Consider the following 18,941-nt stretch of genomic DNA (forward strand, 5'->3'; position numbering starts at 1 on the left):
AGTTGAACCGATCAGATCTAAATTTTCAGTATTTACTTGAGCCATGATTTTAGAAATGCATTTATGCCTTTTCTTTCTCCACCACTCTGGAATTTGACTCTAATTAATGCAATTGTGGAAGACTCACTTTTAGAGATAAACATAATTACCTAAATAAAAAGATTATTTGTCTAAAATATCATAATTATTTTATTAAAGTAAGTTTAATTTATTAATAAGAGATTTCCTGGCTTATAACCTTCCATTCAACCCTAAGGCTGATTGGAAAAACAATACTAATTATGAGAGACTTAAATGACCCTAGGAACTAGTGTACTCACTAAGATGATGGGTTGCAACTTTCAAAAACAATTCTTTAGAGAAAAGAAGAGAAAAAAGCCAGTGTGCATATGTACATTTTTATATGTGTGTGAGTGTGTGTATGTATGTATAGTCATTTTTATACAAAGCATAAGTTATATACGTGTAACTGTTTTGCTTTATTTTTATTAAGATATTATTTGTCTGCATATAGTTTCCTCTAGCTGTATTCTGTGCTCTAAGAATAATGATGATGAATGTTAAAATACAATTGATAGTTAAGGAACTCACGCCAACCCCAGTAGCTCTTATCTGGAGCAACCAGTTACTGGTAGTACTCAGAGAATTACCTGGGTTCGAGATGTCTCACCTTAGTTCTGGCTGAAATAGTGAAAGGCAGTGACTAGAACTGGAAAACTGATTATTATAAGTAACAAGCTGAAGAGTTGGTATCTTTTTTCCTGGAATATTGACTTCATGAAGACGAAAATAAATCTGTCACGACAGGGGATTTCAGAAGTCATGCAAGTATTAATTAATATAAAAAGAGAGATGCAGCAGAAATATTAAAGATATATATTGTCAAAAGTATAGGTATTTGTATATATGTCTCTGTGTGTGTATATATATATGATAGACGCATAGATACGTATGTAGAAATATTTTATATGTCATTACATATACTAAGCATGTCATTTGATTATAATTTAAGTCATTTTTCCACTTCACTATATTGTTTGCCATTTAGATAAAAAGTATGAGACAGAAGAATTCGAAGGGAGAAGTTTCAAAATGAATAGTTGTATGAAAAAAGACTTTCTGGCATACAAACCAAAATATTTTTTTAAAAAATCAGCAAGTATTTCAATGATCAGCAATGTTACCTATATTAATCAATTCCAATAGCACATAAAATTCATTGTGGGATTAACAAGTACACCATTTACAATCCCGAGTGTGGGCATTTTCTATATACTTAATCACTCTTCAGTTACCAAACCCTGTGCAGGTAATTTTGAAAGATATATACTATGTACAACCTAATTTAAAAGTAATGAGGGCAGAGCATTCCATCACAAAACTAAATTCACTCCTTAGCAGGTGTGTTTCACGGCCTGGCTAGAGACTTTTATTAGGGCAAGCATTATTAGATTATTTTTAAAAATTGGTAAGTAGAATTGTGTCCTATTTTTGTTCCAATTCAAAAGGATAATCAGTTGTGTGGCACTGGAAGTACAATTGATCATCCTTGATCTTCTCAACATTGTATCAATTTTAAGCCTTAAATAAACTAAACAAATGTAAGCACACTCATATTACATCTAAAAATTAAAATTAAGCATAAACTACTGTAAATTCTAGAGTTTTTAAGACAAATGCCAAAACAGGTTTCACTAGTTCAGCTCAACAAGAGCAAAATATTTATGTACGCAGTATCAAAATAAATGTAGGAAGAAAATATATAACATGTGTTGAAAGTAATTATTACTGTGTCAATTAGTCGCACTTATTTTTGGTACCATTTATTACAGGGTAGCTTTTATCAGAATAACACTTTTGCAAGGAGATACATAACATTAAAGAACATCCTATACAGGCCGGGTGCGGTGGCTCACGCCTGTAATCCCAGCACCTTGGGAGGCAGAGGCGGGCGGATCACAAGGTCATGAAATCGAGACCATCCTGGCTAACACGGTGAAACCCCATCTCTACTAAAAATACAAAAAAAAAAAAAAAAAAAAAAAAATAGCTGGGCGTGGTGACGGGCGCCTGTTATCTCAGCTACTAGGGAGGCTGAGGCAGGAGAATGGCGTGAACCCGGGAGACAGAGCCTGCAGTGAGCGGAGATCGTGCTACTGCACTCCAGCCTGGGCGACAGGTCCGTCTCAAAAAAAAAAAAAAAAAAAGAAAAGAAAAAAGAACATCCTATACAGGAGGATCTAAAGAAGTTACACTTTTTAAAAATAAAACAAAAGCACATACTTTGAGCTCTACAGTCCTTGCTTTACGTTAGGGTTCACTGTTGGTGTTGTACGTGCTATGGGTTTGGATAAATTCCAAATGACATGTATCCACTACTATGCTATCATACAGAGTAGTTTAACAGTCATTAAAATCCTGTGTTTGGCCCTATTCATCCCTTCTTCCCTTCAAAGCCTCTCGCAATCACTGATCTTTTTCGTGTTTTTGTATCTTTTACCTTTTCCAGAATGCCATATACTTGAAATAACAAAGTATGTAGCCTTTTATGATTGACTTTTTTTGCTTAGTAAATATGCATTTTAGTTTCCTCTATGTTTTTAATGACTTTATGGCTCATTTCTTTATAGTGCTGAATAACATTTCATGGTCCGGAAGTATTAAGTTTATTTATTCAGGCACCTACTAAAAGGCATTTTGGTTGCTTCCAAGTTATAGCAGTTATGAATAAAGCTAATATGAACATCTGTGTGCAAGTTTTTATTTTTGTTTGTTTGTTTGTTTGTTTAGAGACAGTGTCTCACTCTGTTGCCACTCTGTTGCCCAGGCTGAAATGCAGTGGCACTGTCATGGTTCACTGGGCTCAAGCAGCCATGCCTCAGCCTCTTGAGTAACTAGGACTACAAAAACACATCACCATGCCTCGCTAATTTTTCTACTTCTTTTGTAGAGACAGGGTATCACTGTTGCCCAGGCTGGTCTCGAACTCCTGGGCTCCAGTGATCTTCCCACCTCAGCCTCCCAAAGTGCTGAGATTACAGGTGTGAGCCACTGCAACTGGCCTGTGTACAGGGTTTTTTGTGAATGTAAGTTTTCAATTTCTTTGGATAAATACCAAGCACAATTGCTGGATCATATGGTAAGAGTATGTTTAGTTTTGCAGGAACCTACCAAACTGTTTTCCAAAATGGCTGTACCATTTTGCATTCTCTCTAGCAATGAATGAAAGTTCTTGTTGCACACATCCTTGCCAGCATTCTATGTTGTCAGTGTTTTGAATTCTGAATATTCTAATAAGATTCTATTGTTGTTTTAAGCTGCAATTCCCTAATGATACATGATATTGAACATACTTTCATATGCTTATTTGCCATCTATATATCTTCCTTGGTGAGCTATCTGTTTAGATCTTTTGTCCATTTTAATGCTTTGTTTTCTTGTTATTTTAAGAGTTCTTTGAATATTTTTAATACAGTCTTTTATCAGATACGTCTTTTGCAAATACTTCCTGCCAATATGTTTCTGAACTATTTTTTTCTTTTTTTATTTTATATATATATATTTATTACACTTTAAGTTCTAGGGAACATGCGCACAACGTGCAGGTTTGTTACATATGTATACATGTGCCATGTTGGTGTGCTACACCTATTAACTCATCATTTACATTAGGTATATCTCCTAATGCTATCCCTCCCCCATCCCCCAACCCCACAACAGGCCCCAGTGTGTGATGTTCCCCTTCCTGTGTCCAAGTATTCTCATTGTTCAATTCCCACTTATGAGTGAGAACACGCGGTGTTTGGTTTTCTGTCCTTGCGACACTTTGCTGAGAATGATGGTTTCCAGCTTCATACATGTCCCTACAAAGGACACGAACTCATATTTTTTATGGCTGCATAGTATTCCATGGTGTATATGTGACACATTTTCATAATCCAGTCTATCATTGTTGGACATTTGGGTTGGTTCCAGGTCTTTGCTATTGTGAATAGTGTTGCAATAAATGTGTGTGTGCATGTGTCTTCATAGCAGCATGATTTACAATCCTTTGGGTATATACCCAGTAATGGGATGGCTGGGTCAAATGGTATTTCTAGTTCTAGATCCTTGAGGAATCGCCACACTGTCTTCCACAATGGTTGTACTAGTTTACAGTCCCACCAAGAGTGTAAAAGTGTTCCTATTTCTCCACATCCTCTCCAGCACCTGTTGTTTCCTGACTTTTTAATGATCGCCATTCTAACTGGTGTGAGATGATATCTCATTGTGGTTTTGATTTGCATTTCTCTGATGGCCAGTGATGATGAGCATTTTTCCATGTGTCTGTTGGCTGCATAAATATCTTCTTTTGAGAAGTGTCTGTTCATATCCTTCACCCACTTTGTGATGGGGTTTTTTCTGGCAAATTTGTTTGAGTTCTTTGTAGATTCTGGATATTAGCCCTTTGTCAGATGAGTAGATTGCAAAAATTTTCTCCCATTCCGTAGGTTGCCTGTTCACTCTGATGATAGTTTCTTTTGCTGGGCAGAAGCTCTTTAGTTTAATTAGATCTCATTTGTCAATTTTGGCTTTTGTTGCCATTGCTTTTGGTGTTTTAGACATGAAGTCCTTGCCCATGCCTATGTCCTGAGTGGTATTGCCTAGGTTTTCTTCTAGGGTTTTTATGGTTTTAGGTCTAACATTTAAGTCTTTAATCCATCTTGAATTAATTTTTGTAAAAGGTGTAAGGAAGGGATCCAGTTTCAGCTTTCTACATATGGCTAGTCAGTTTTCCCAGCACCATTTGTTAAATAGGGAATCCTTTCCCCATTTCTTGCTTTTGTAAGATTTGTCAAAGATCAGATGATTGTAGATGTATGGTATTATTTCTGAGGGCTCTGTTCTGTTCCATTGGTCTGTATCTCTGTTTTGGTACCAGTACCATGCTGTTTTGGTAGCAGTACCATGCTGTTTTGGTTACTGTAGCCTTGTAGTATAGTTTGAAGTCAGGTAGCGTGATGCCTCCAGCTCTGTTCTTTTGGCTTAGGACTGACTTGGCAATGCGGGCTCTTTTTTGGTTCCTTATGAACTTTAAAGTAGTTTTTTCCAATTCTGTGAAGAAAGTCATTGGTAGCTTGATGGGGATGGCATTGAATCTCTATATTACCTGGGGCAGTATGGCCATTTTCACGATATTGATTCTTCCTATCCATGAGCATGGAATGTTCTTCCATTTGTTTTGTCACCACCAGGCCTGCCCTACAAGAGCTCCTGAAGGAAGCACTAAACATGGAAAGGAATAACCAGTACCAGCCTCTGCAAAAACATACCAAATTGTAAAGACTATCGATAGTAGGAAGAAACTGCATCAACTAACCAGCAAAATAACCAGCTAACATCATAACGACAGGATCAAATTCACACATAACAATATTAACCTTAAATGTAAATGGGCTAAATGCTCCAATTAAAAGACACGGACTGGCAAGTTGGATAAGGAGTCAAGACTCATCACTGTGTTGTATTCAGGAGACCCATCTCACGTGCAGAGATACACATAGGCTCAAAATAAAGGGATGGAGGAAGATCTACCAAGCAAATGGAAAACAAAAAAAGGCAGGGGTTACAATCCTAGTCTCTGATAAAACAGACTTTAAACCAACAAAGATCAAAAGAGACAAAGAAGGCCATTACATAATGGCAAAGGGGTCAATTCAGCAAGAAGAACTAACTATCCTAAATATATATGCACCCAATACAGGAGCACCCACATTCATAAAGCAAGTCCTTAGAGACCTACAAAGAGACTTAGACTCCCACACAATAATAACGGGAGACTTTAATACCCCACTGTCAACATTACAGAGATCAACGAGACAGAAAGTTAACAAGGATATCCTGGAATTGAATTCAGCTCTGCACCAAGCGGACGTAATAGACATCTACAGAACTCTCCACTCAAATCAACAGAATATACATTCTTCTCAGCACCACATCGCGCCTATTCCAAAATTGACCACATAGTTGGAAGTAAAGCACTCCTCAGCCAATGTAAAAGAACAGAAAGTATAACAAACTGTCTCTCAGACCAGAGTGCAATCAAACTAGAACTCAAGATTAAGAAACTCACTCAAAACCACTCAACTACATGGAAACTGAACAACCTGCTCCTGAATGACTACTGGGTACATAACGAAATGAAGGCAGAAATAAAGATATTCTTTGAAACCAACAGGAAGAAAGACACAACATACCAGACTCTCTGGGAGATATTTAACATTTAAAGCAGTGTGTAGATGGAAATTTATAGCACTAAATGCCACAAGAGAATACAGGAAAGATCTAAAATTGACACCCTAACATCACAATTAAAAGAACGAGAGAAGCAAGAGCAAACACATTCAAAAGCTAGCAGAAAGCAAGAAATAACTAAGATCAGAGCAGAACTGAAGGAGATAGAGACACAAGAAACCCTTCAAAAAATCAGTGAATTCAGGAGCTGGTTTTTTGAAAAGATCAACAAAATTGATAGACCACTAGCAAGACTAATAAAGAAGAAAAGAGAGAAGAATCAAATAGACGCAATAAAAAATGATAAAAGGGATATCACCACCGATCCTACAGAAATACAAACTACCATCAGAGAATACTATAAACAACTCTATGCAAATAAACTAGAAAATCTAGAAGAAATGGATAAATTCCTGGATACATACACCCTCCCAAGACTAAACCAAGAAGAAGCTGAATCTCTCAACAGATCAATAACCGGCTCTGAAATTGAGGCAATAATTAATAGCTTACCAACCAAAAAGGTTCCAGGACAAGACGGATTCACAGCCGAATTCTACCAGAGGTACAAGGAGGAGCTGGTACCATTCCTTCTGAAACTATTCCAATCCATGGAAAAAGAGGGAATCCTCCCTAACTCATTTTATGAGGCCAGCATCATCCTGATACCAAAGCCTGGCAGAGACACAACCAAAAAAGAGAATTTTAGACCAATATCCCTGATGAACATCGATGCAAATATCCTCAATAAAATACCGGCAAACTGAATCCAGCAGCACACCAAAAAGCTTATCCACCATGATCAAGTGGGCTTCATCCCTGGGATGCAGGGCTGGTTCAACATTTGCAAATCAATAAATGTAATCCAGTATATAAACAGAACCAATGACAAAAACCACATGATTATCTCAACAGATGCAGAAGAGGCCTCTGACAAAATTCAACAGCCCTTCATGCTAAAAACTCTCAATAAACTAGGTATTGACGGGACGTATCTCAAAATAATAAGAGCTATATATGACAAACCCACAGCCAATATATCATACTGAATGGGCAAAAACTGGAAGCATTCCCTTTGAAAACTGGCACAAGACAGGGATGCCCTCTCTCACTACTCCTATTCAACATAGTGTTGGAAGTTCTGGCCAGGGCAATCAGGCAGAAGAAAGAAATAAAGGGCATTCAATTAGGAAAAGAAGAAGTCAAATTGTCGCTGTTTGCAGATGACATGATTGTATATCTAGAATACCCCATCATCTCAGCCCCAAATCTCCTTAAGCTAATAAGCGACTTTGGCAAAGTCTCAGGATACAAAATCATATGCAAAAATCACAAGCATTCTTATACACCAATAACAGACAATCAGAGAGCCAAATCATGAGTGAACTCCCATTCACAATTGCTTCAAAGAGAATAAAATACCTAGGAATCCAACTTACAAGGGATGTGAAGGACCTCTTCAAGGAGAACTACAAACCACTGCTCAATGAAATAAAAGAGGACACAAACAAATGTATCTCAACTTTTAATTCTATTGACAATGTGTTTCTGACAGCAGAAATTCTTAATTTTAATGAAGTACACTTCAATGATTTTTTTCTTATCGATTGTGCCTTTGATGTTGCATCTAAAATATCAGCACTAAAACCATGATCATCTGGATTTTCTTCTATATTATCTTCTAGAAGTTTTATAGTTTCATACTTTATTTATTTTTATATTTTTGAGGCTGAGTTTTGCTCTGTTGCCCAGGCTGTAGTGCAATGGCATGATCTCAACTCACTACATCCTCTTCCTCCCCAGTTCAAGTGATTATCCTGCCTCAGCCTCCCAAGTAGCTGAGATTACAGGTGTGTACCACCACACCCAGCTAATTTTTGTATTTTTAGTAGAGATGAGGTTTCACCATATTGGCCAGGCTGGTCTTGAGCTCCTGACCTCAGGTGAGTCACCCACCTCAGCCTCCCAAAATGCTGGGGTTACAGGCATAAGCCACCATGCCCAGACTAATTTTGTATTTTACATTTAGGTCTGTGATCCATTTTGAGTTAGTTTTAGTGAAGAATGCAAGGTCTGTTCCTAGATTGTTTTTTTTGGGGGGGGTGGGGGCATGTTGTTCCAATGCCATTTGTTAAAAAGAATACCTTTTGTTCACTGCATTGCCTTTGCTCCTTTGTCAAAGATTAGTTGATTGTATTTATGTGGATTTATTCCTGGTGTCTCTCTTTTGTTCCATTGCTTTATTTGTCTGGTCTTTTGCCAGTACTATACTATGTAAATACAGTACGGCACAAGGTCAGGTAGTTTTACTCTCTGACTTTGTCATTATTGAGTTTGCTATTCTGGGCCTTTTGTTTACTATCGAATAGGTTTATCGCTATCCACAAAATAAAATGCTAGGATTTTGATTGGAGTTACACTGAATCTATACATCAAGTTGAGAAGAACTGACATCTTGACAATATTCAAATTCTGATGAACATGGCATACCTCTCCATTTATCTAATTTTTTAATCACTTTCATCATAAATTTGTAGTTTTCTTCATTAAGCTCTTATATATATTTTTTGTTAGATTTACACCAAATGTAAATGATAATGTGTTTGTAATTTAAAATTCCACTTGCTCATTTTTGCTATATAAGAAATTGATTGACTTTTATACATCAACCTTGTATCTTGCAACCTTGTCATAATTGTTTTTTAGGATCAGGTTTTTGGGTTTGGGTCAATTAGTTCAGATTTTCTACAGAGACGATCATATTATCTGCTAGCAAAGCCTTATTTCTTGTTTCTCCATCAGTATACATTTTTATTTCCTTATCTTATTGCATAAACTAGGATTTTCAGCAAAATGTTAAAAAGGAGTGGTGAGAGGGAACATTTTTTTCTCATTCCTGATCTTAGTGAGAAATCTTGTAGATTCTCACCGTTAAGCATGATGTTAGCTGTTAGGTATTTTTGTAGATATTCCTTATTAAATTGAAAAAGTTCCCTTCTATTCCTAGCTTCCTGACAGTTTTAATCATAAAGGGTATTGAATTTTGTCAAACATTTTTTCTGCATGTGTTAATATGATAATGTGATTTTTCTTTAGCCTATTGATGTGATATAAATTAAATATATTAATTGATTTTTGAAATGTTAAGCCAGCCTTGCATAGCTGGGATAGATAAATCCTACTTAATATGTTGTCCTTTTAATATACAGTTGGATTTTATTTGATAATATTTTGTTGAGGATGATTTATATTAACAAAATAAATTAGTATGTAGTTTTCTGGTAATATCTTTTTCTGGTTTTGGTAGGAGAGTGACACTAGCCTCACAGAATGAGTTAGGAAGTATTCCCTCTGCTTCTATCTTCTGAAAGAGATGGTAGAGTATTGGTATAGTTTCTTGCTTAAATATTGGTAGACTTCACCAGTAAACCCATTTAAATCTGGTGCTTTCTGTTCTTAAAGGTTATTTATTATTGATTTGATTTCTTTTATAGATATAGGCCTATTTAGATTGTCTATTCTTGTATGAGTTTTGCCAAACTGTGTCTTTCAAAGAATCTGGCCATTTCATCTAGGTTATTAAATTTACAAGCATAGCATTGTTCATAATGTTCCTTTATTAGTTTGTAACATTTATTAGACCTGTAATAATGTTCCCTCCTTCATTTCTGATATTAATAATTTGTATCTTCCCTCTTTTTTTCTTAGTCTAGCTAGAGGCTAGTTGATTTTATAGTTTTTTCAAGAACAAACTTTTGGTTTCATTGATTTTTCTGTATTATTGTGTTACTTCATTGATTTCTGCTGTAATACTTTTTATTTCAATACTTCATTTCTTCTCCTTTACAACTAATAAGAAAAAAATTGATAATAAAACAAGAAGAAATTGGCAAATCCACACTCATAGTGGAAGATTTCATACACTTCTCTCAGAGACCAACTAAACCAATGGCACTACCCCTAAAATAAGGATCTAGGAGAGTTGAACAACAAAACAACAACAATATAGAATTATGCATCCAAAAAAGGGAGAGCATATGTTATATCTACATAAGAGAAAGCATGTATTATATATACAAAATGCTTATCATTTTTTTGCCCTAATGAAAATATTAACAAATACCAAATGACAACAACAGAGAAAACAGGCCAAATACATTCAACATAATGGAAAACAATGGAAATCAACAACATAAATTGAGCTGAAATTCAAGCCAAATCATACTTCCTGTATTCATTTGCCAGGGCTTCTATAACAAATTACCACAAACTAGGTGACTTCACAAAACATAAATTTATTCTCTTACTATTCTAGAGTCTAGAAGTTTAAAATCAAGCTTTCTGCAATGCCGTGTTCCTTCTGAAGATGAGGGAAGAACTTTCTTGGTCCTTCTGTTTCTGGTAGCTCTAGGCATTCCATGGCTTGTGGTAGAATAACTCCAACCTTCGCTTCTGCTTTCACATAGCCTTTTCCTCTTCTCGCTTCATTTCTCCTCTCTGTGTCTCTTAAAAGGAATCTTGACACTGTATTTAGGGCTTATCTAGATAATACAGTGTGATTTACCTTGAGATCCTTAATTTTATTTGCAAAGATCCTTTTTCAAAAAAATATCACATTCACAGTTTCTAAGAATTAGGACATGGACATATCTTTTGGGGTGCCACCATTGAAATCACCATGTTCTCATTACCAGCACCTTCCTTTTATTTTGTCTTTTAAAAGCCCCATCCACATTCATCTGGTAAATGCAAATGAGCAGAATAAGCTCCAGCATACAAAGATAAGCTTCAATAATATGTCACCTCTCACATCTAGCCAATTACCTGAACAGATTGTCAGTCTTGTTCATAGTCACTCGATGCATAGGCCTCAATTATTGTACAATCTGTGGCCCAAGTGATTCAGAAATATTGTCTGCCTCTCATTTCCACAAAAAAGTAGTAACTTTAGCCCATGAGCCATGAACAAAATGAAAGTTGCCATTTAGGCTAGCCATTAGAAAACACTGCATTATATCTTTTCACCAGATTATTCAGGTGGAATTTTCAAGGAAAACTTGGAAATTAGTTTTAAGTCCAACTCTCATTTTCAGAAAAAAAAAAAATTCCAGTCATTTATTTCAGAATTGCCCATCACTCATGCAGAAATCAGAGAGGATTAGCTAAGTATTATTTTCTTCTCCTAAAATGCCCTTGAAAAAAATAATTATATCTTTTTTTTGCACAGTAACCTAGTTCCTGATTTATTTCCTTTTGACAACCACTTCTCCCTTTCTTCACTTATCCCTGGTTTAAACCATACTCTCCCATGGCAAGATTTGTTTTCGTAAGACATAAGGAAATAGGGCAACCCCATTTGCTGCAAACCCTCAGCTTAACCACTGTAGGGTCATCTAGCTTGCACAGAAATATGTTAGAAGATTTAAAGTTATACCAATAGCATCTTTTGCTGAAACATCCCCTTCAGCCAGGACCTAAGAATTCAACCCAAACTCTGGTAGCACAGGATTTGGTAACACAGAAGAAACATTTTAAGAAATAAGAAAGTCAAAGAGTTGTGTTATAGCATTAATCCCACCCTCTGTTTCCCACCCTAAGAAACTTTCCAAGGAGACCCCCTCCCACTTTTTTCATTTTCACATATTTACCAGATTGTGCAAGTCAACACATTTCTCTTTCTCCATATTTTTGGCATTAAATATCTTAACTTCACATTTAAAGCTTCTATAAACCCACCATTCTGAGGTGATAAGCAATGTGATATTTACAAGCAACGTTGCCTCTTCTTAGACCATCCCTGAGTATTAGTCACTGTGAAATGGGTGTCTTAATCCAAGTAAGTAAAAATGAATGCTCCAGAGTGAAATGCCACGTTTTTCCAATCTAATCCTGTAATAATATTTTATCTTAATCAATTTTCTATTTTTATATTTCTCAATCTACCTATTTAAAATTTGAATTTTCCTTGTTGTGGCAGTAGAAACACCACATTGAAATAACATTGAAGACGGACTTATTTATTCTGGAAATATCTTTAATGTGCCTTTTCAGTTCTGTAGATATAAAACAATGTCGAAGACATTCTGAAAGAGAAAGCATATCAAGACATTCCTTGCCTTTGAAAAAGCATGGGAAGGCCAGGCATGGTGATTCATACCTGGAATCCCAGGACTTTGGGAAGTCAAGGCAGGAGAATTGTTTCATCTCAGGAGTTCAAGAACAGCTTGGGCAACATAGTGAGATCTCGGCTCTACTTTTAAAAAAAAAGAAAGAAAGGAAAAGAAAAGGCATAGGATTACCTATGGTAGTGAAAAAAAAGACAAATCCCTTTTCCTCTACATCTCTGTGTATATGCACCTTTACCTGGGATTACTTTCAAATGATATGGTTGAGGCCTGTTCCCTTTGAGGTCCAATGCTTTAGAACATTTCTAAGGGAAGATAGTGAAACAGGACAAAAGCTCTCTCCACTTCCCCAAAGAAACTTATAAGAAAGAAATAAATGTGTCTGATCCTCTGGATGCAGTTCTAGGTTATGGTCTTCTATAGATGACAGCTTCTTACAAGGACTCTAGATCACTTTGGAACTTATTACAACTAACTTATTCTGTATAACTACTAGGGTAAATGATTGTGTATGCGTTGTGTATATAGCAAAGGAGCCGAGTCTACCTTGTTGTGTGACATGACTGGGTTTCATTTTGTATGTATGTGTTTGTGTGCCATGAAGCTAAAGGATCGTACAACCCATGTTTTTGTATTATAATCAATAAACGAGGAAAAGGAGAGAAGACTTGCCTGCAGACAGGAAGTGCTGAAAACTTGTTCAAGAAAAATTTGAATAGATTGAATGAAGACAAATTATGCAGAACCAAGGGAAGAGAAGAGAAACTTACAGATTGATGAGGTAGACAACTGAAGGCAGCAAAGTTTGTTAAAGTGTATAATACACCATTAAGGTATGTTTAGGAAAGATTGTCCTTGGTGCGACACAAAGATTCTTGAGAAAAGAGGATAAATTACTTAATTTCTGTGCACCTTAACGTTCTTATGTGTAAAATATGGTGAGTAATAATAGCCACCACATTCATAAGGTTTTGGTGAGAAATAAGTGAATTAATATATTTAGATCACATAGTAAAGTGTTCAATAATGTTATTGGTACCACCCACAACCATCTGCACCATCCAAACAAAAACCGTAATTTTTTGGCTTTCGAAAAAAGTACGTGGTAAAAGAAAAGATGCCTAAAAAAAAGAAACAGATAACCCATGTTTATGTTCCTTAAAATTTTTCACAGGTGATGCTGCCAATTTTTATATCGTGGCTGGAGCAGGAGGTGTTAGACAGGACAGCATGGTGATGTGAGCTGCAATTTGTTTGAAACAGATGAACTTTCACATAGACCTATGTTCACATGTACGCATTGAAATACAGTCTGAAATTAAATTATATTTAATTACCTATCGTAAGGCATGTTATTCATACCCCTTTTCTCTGACAATGTCCTAGAGATTTATTTTTTTTCCTTTAAAATGTAAAGGTGTCTGAAAATACAATCTAAGTCACCATTTATTAATAAATCATTTTAATTCTTATTTCCTCCTATGATTTTGCATTCACATAACGTATCACTTAACTGAGATACAAAAAAGTGGGAATTAATCTTAAAATAAAAAATGAATGAACCTGGAGTTTTCATTGTGCTAAATCTAAATAATATTCAGATACTCACCTGGACATCTTGTGTGTTTGTGTGTGTGTGTGTTTGTGTGTCTGTATCTGTGTCTGTGTGTGTGTATACTATGCTCTTCTTTCCTTAACTTATAACACTAATGTTACTTTTCCATAAAATACTTCATATTTAAAGAAATACTTAAAATTATTCTATGTTATTTGTTTTTGTAGTAGAAGTTATGGAGATTTTCCTCTTTTTTCTAAATATTCATTTACTTGCAGTATTAAAATGTCTCTCCCTCAATTTTATCCAAATTATTTATTTAAAAAATAATATATTTTGCTTTTGTAATTGGTTAGTGTAAATTAACAGAAATTCAAAAACATTAGTATATTTCCATATTCTTCATTATTATTAACCGCACACATAAATATAATGGAATAATGCATTTTCAGGGGCACAGAAATTAGCCCTACCAGCCAATACCATTCTTCAGTCAAGCTCAACAGACCTCATTACCTAGATTTGTCTCTGTACCTTGAGGCATATTATAAGCCACATGAGCAGATGATTGAACAGGAAAAAAAAATCTCCATTAAGAAAAAAACTGAGATTTTTGATTCGACTGCCTGTCCATTAGTGACATAAAGTGCTGACAAGCAGAACAAACAGTGAGCAATGTAATGTCAAGGCCTCCAGTGAAATGAAGTTTCATAACTTCACTAGAGTTGATGGATGGGTAATAATGACATTTTCAAGTGTAAGAATATACTCTATTAGGAACATCATAGAATTTTTCTGCACAAAGTAGTTGTTACAGCTTGGTTGCTCTGGGAAGATGACTCTATAGAGCAAGAAAACAGTCATGTGCTTATAAATATTTAATCAGGTTAATATTCTGGTGCTCTTTACCATGCCAAAGAACGTCACTTATTTAAAGCATAATAGTTTAGAATAGAATTCTCTTAGACAGTGAAAAGATGATAGAGAATTCTACAACATCAAATACTCAAATATTTGACATTAACAACATTGTAAATCTGACATGAACAATTTAGCAATTTACAGGGAAACTTTGCAAAAATGCATTACTGAGGGTGTTATCTGAATAGTAAATAATGCTTTATGGCTTTGTAAAATGCAATCTACCTTACCCTTTATAGATTATATTAAATATATAAATACTATCTTTCAACCAGTCAGTTGAGAAGGAACTGTATATTGCTAATGTATGTCTTATCCAAAACAGAAGAACAAAGAAACAAACAGGTTATAGTAACATGAAGAAAAAATTGCATGATTTTACCAGCTATATGTTCATATTTACACCATTTAGGCTTCAAGAATAAACCAGGGAATCTTGTTCTTTTAGAAAGCAAGGAAGTCTTGCTGCATCGAAACTCACCTCAGGGTACACAGAATCATAATTTTTAAAAACTATTTCTAAAAAGCATCGAATATATATGTTTGAATGTTACATGGCTATTCAGAAGTTTCTGGAATTATAATTTTCAGTAAGCAGATAGACATTTCAATAATATCTGCATTAAAAAACCATTCGATTGGGAATTTTCATTACAGTTTTAATGACACTGTTCTGGGCAAGAATTTTATGAATAAGATCTGAAAACAAAAGCAAAAATAGACAAATGGGATGACATCAAACTAAAAAGCAGTGTGCAGAAAAAAAAAAGAATCAACAGAGTGAAGAGACAACCTACAGAAAAGGAACAAATATTCTCAAACTATGCATTTGACAAGAGGTTATATTAATGCAATAATATCCAGAATATATAAGCAACTCAACTCAATAGCAAAATAATAACACAAATAACAATCTAATTAAAATGGATTATCTAGGTGCATAAGATCTGAATAGATAGTTCTCAAAAGAAGATACACAAATGGCCAACAGGTATATGGAAAAATATTTGACATCACTAATCATCAGAGAAATGCAAAACAAAACCACAATTAAATATCACCTCATTCCAGATAAAGTGGCTATTACTAAAAAGACAAAAAATAACAAATACTGATGAGGATGTGAAGAAAGGAAAACTCTTATACACTGTCGACTGGAATGTAAATTAGTACAGCCATTATGGACAACAATATGGAGATTTGTCAATAAATTAAAAATAGAACTACCTTATGATCCAACAATTCCATTACTGGATACATATCCAAAATAAGTAAAATCAGTAAGTCGAAGAGATATCTGCACTCCCACGTTTACTGCAGTACTATTCACAATAGCCAAGATGTGGAATCAACCTTTGTGTCCATCAATGGATAAATAGATTAAAAATGTACCATAAAAAAGAACAAAATATTTCCATCTGCAACAACATGAATGAACCTAGAGCAGTGGTCTCCAACATTTTTGGCACCAAGGACCAGTTTTGTGGAAGACAATTTTTCCATGGGGTCGGGGAGTGGGGCGGACAGTTCCATGATGAAGCTGTTCTACCTCAGGTTATCAGGCATTAGTTAGATTCTCATAAGGAGTACACAACCTAGATCCCTCGCATGTGCAGTTCACAATAGGGTTCCTGCTCCTATAAGAACCTAATGCCTCTGCTGATCTGACAGGAGGCGGAGCTCAGGAGGTAATGCTCCCTTGCCCTCTGTTTATCTCCTGCTGTGTGGCCCCTAACAGACCACAACCAGTAGCAGTCTGGGTCCCAGCAGTTGGGGTACCCCTGACCTAGAGGACATTACGTTAAATGAAATAAGCTAAACACAGGAGGACAAAAAACAACATGGTCTCCCTCATATGTAAAAAAGTTGATCTCATAGAAGTAAAGAGTAGAATAGTTGTTACCAGATGCTAGGAAGAGTAGGGAGAAGAGAAGGATGTGGAGAGATTGGTACAAAGTTACAGTCAGACAGAACAGAAAACTTCTGGTATTCTCTTGCACTGTAGGGTGACTATAGTCAATTATAACGTATAGTATATTTTTAAAAAGCTAGAAGGGAGGATTTTGAATGTTTTCACCACAAAGAAATGACAAATGTTTAAGATAATAAATATGCTAATTATCCTGATTGGATCATTATGCAATGTATATATGTATCAAAACGTCACACTGTACCTCATAAATATGTACAACTGTATGTCAATTAAAAACAAAATAAAACTTTTTAAAAAGTTAAGTGAAACTCTCAGAAGATATTAGGTAACATGCCATATATTTTAGAAGCTATATAACTCAGTCAAGTCTTATTGCCGCAAAATAGCATTTTTCTAATTTATAAACTTTTATCTTCTAAATGTTTTATTTAACTTTAAAATTGAAAGAATATTTTTCTGGTTGTTTTTCTAGAGTTGAGGTTGCTCAATCACTCCTTTAGTCTTAAGCTAAGGAAAAATAAAGGTCATTCAAAGATTTTAAATTATTTTTTCCTTGCTTCCTTCTTTCTTTCCTTTCATATTTCTCTATTTGCTTTATTTTTTCTTTCATCTTTGATTATTGCTTTCTATCATAGGTACAACATTCATTAAATAATGCACTCATTACATTTGAAATGAGGGGGAAAAAGCTATCAATGATACCTTTGAGTTTTACATGCATTATTCTATTCTGTATTTACAAATGGTAGCTTCATATTAAGGTTTGGGATCTTCTGTAATTTAAATGTTCATTATATATTGATCCAATAATTTTGTATAACCCTTATATCTATTTTTCTCTATTACAGAGCATGCCAACAATGGAGCATTTCTCAGCGTGAACAATATTCTCAGGAGGAATTCAGGGCTGGAATTGCCAGGAGTGTTGCAAGCAAAGCTTTCATTGAGAGAAAAATGAAGCCAAACAGCTCCATTGCCTAAGTAAATTAATTGATTTAGGATATGAGAATGAAAAGAAAGGGAAAATTCTGTTAATACCGACTATTTAACTCCATCTTGAAGGGATGGTTTGAGGCAGCAAGTGTTTGAGAGTTTTCATTATAGGTGTTCTCGTTCTTACCTCTACCCAGAGTGATTAGTGTTAACTGCTGTGGGGTATGCGACTGGTTTCTCCCTGCTCAGGCCGTCATGTATTCGTTGCTGAAACATCAAACTCTGTTCCTTAGCAGGCCCCCTGGACTAAGTTCTTAGTGATATCTGTAGCATTTCTGTAGAAATAGCAAATTGAATCTAGAGTTAATTTTTGAAATGACATTAAAATAAAAAGTACACCTTGGAGCAATCTATCTTCTAAAAATCTACTGGTATGGACAACATGTCTGTTGATGTCTCTTTCCCTGTGTCAACTATGAAATACTTTTAAATGCTTTAAGAGCTATTCAGCAGTTGAAATTGCAAGACATTACATGATACTTTTGAAAATCTCTATTTTGTGAAAAGTTAGGTGTAAAATATAATCTTCCAGAATTGTTTGATAGATATCTCTGTACATATAGGCATAAGACTTTGAAATCCTCATTCAAATATTCAGTTCATTATAAGAAAAAAAAGTTAATCATTTTTCTACATGACAGCATGATGAGATGTATGTAGATACAATTCACTATTTATCAAAATAAAACTTCATGTCTGTCTAAACTCTCAGGTGCATTTAAAGAGAGAAAATTCAAACCTTCTCAAAGGGAAAATGGAAAATAACAGCTCACATAACTCAAAAGTCCAGGGGTATGTATCTGGCTCAGTTCACTGAAGGTGTTCATTGAATATCTCTCTCTCATGATGTCTTTTTGAAATGTCTTCCAGGACTTACAAAGTTTTGTTTGCTCGGTGTTTTATAGTAAGTTGTAATTGTTTATTATACAGATGCTAAGGTTTTCATGTTTTCTTATATAAAACATTCCTATGGTTTAAAAGTAAAAAATATATGAAACTTACTCAGAGAATTCTCACTTGCACCACTGTATTCTTCTACGAGTTCCAATCTATCATCCCCTTTCATCACCATCTTGACTGGTATTATCCACTTCCTTCAGATTTTCAGATTAATTTGCATAAAATGGCATAAAATTGACTT

General features: G+C 35.0%; 1 long non-coding RNA gene across 1 annotated transcript in view; it reads right to left on the reverse strand.

Annotated features, from left to right (window-relative positions):
• LOC134732752 (uncharacterized) overlaps positions 1–18,941 on the reverse strand; it is a 128,814-nt gene that overhangs the window by 35,871 nt on the left and 74,002 nt on the right. Inside the window, exon 2 of the long non-coding RNA XR_010116236.1 lies at positions 12,431–12,523. This is a non-coding gene — a long non-coding RNA (uncharacterized lncRNA). The remainder of the gene's footprint in view (positions 1–12,430; positions 12,524–18,941) is intronic.

Source organism: Symphalangus syndactylus, chromosome 2 (assembly GCF_028878055.3).
Source record: "Symphalangus syndactylus isolate Jambi chromosome 2, NHGRI_mSymSyn1-v2.1_pri, whole genome shotgun sequence".
NCBI classification, from domain to species: domain Eukaryota; kingdom Metazoa; phylum Chordata; class Mammalia; order Primates; family Hylobatidae; genus Symphalangus; species Symphalangus syndactylus.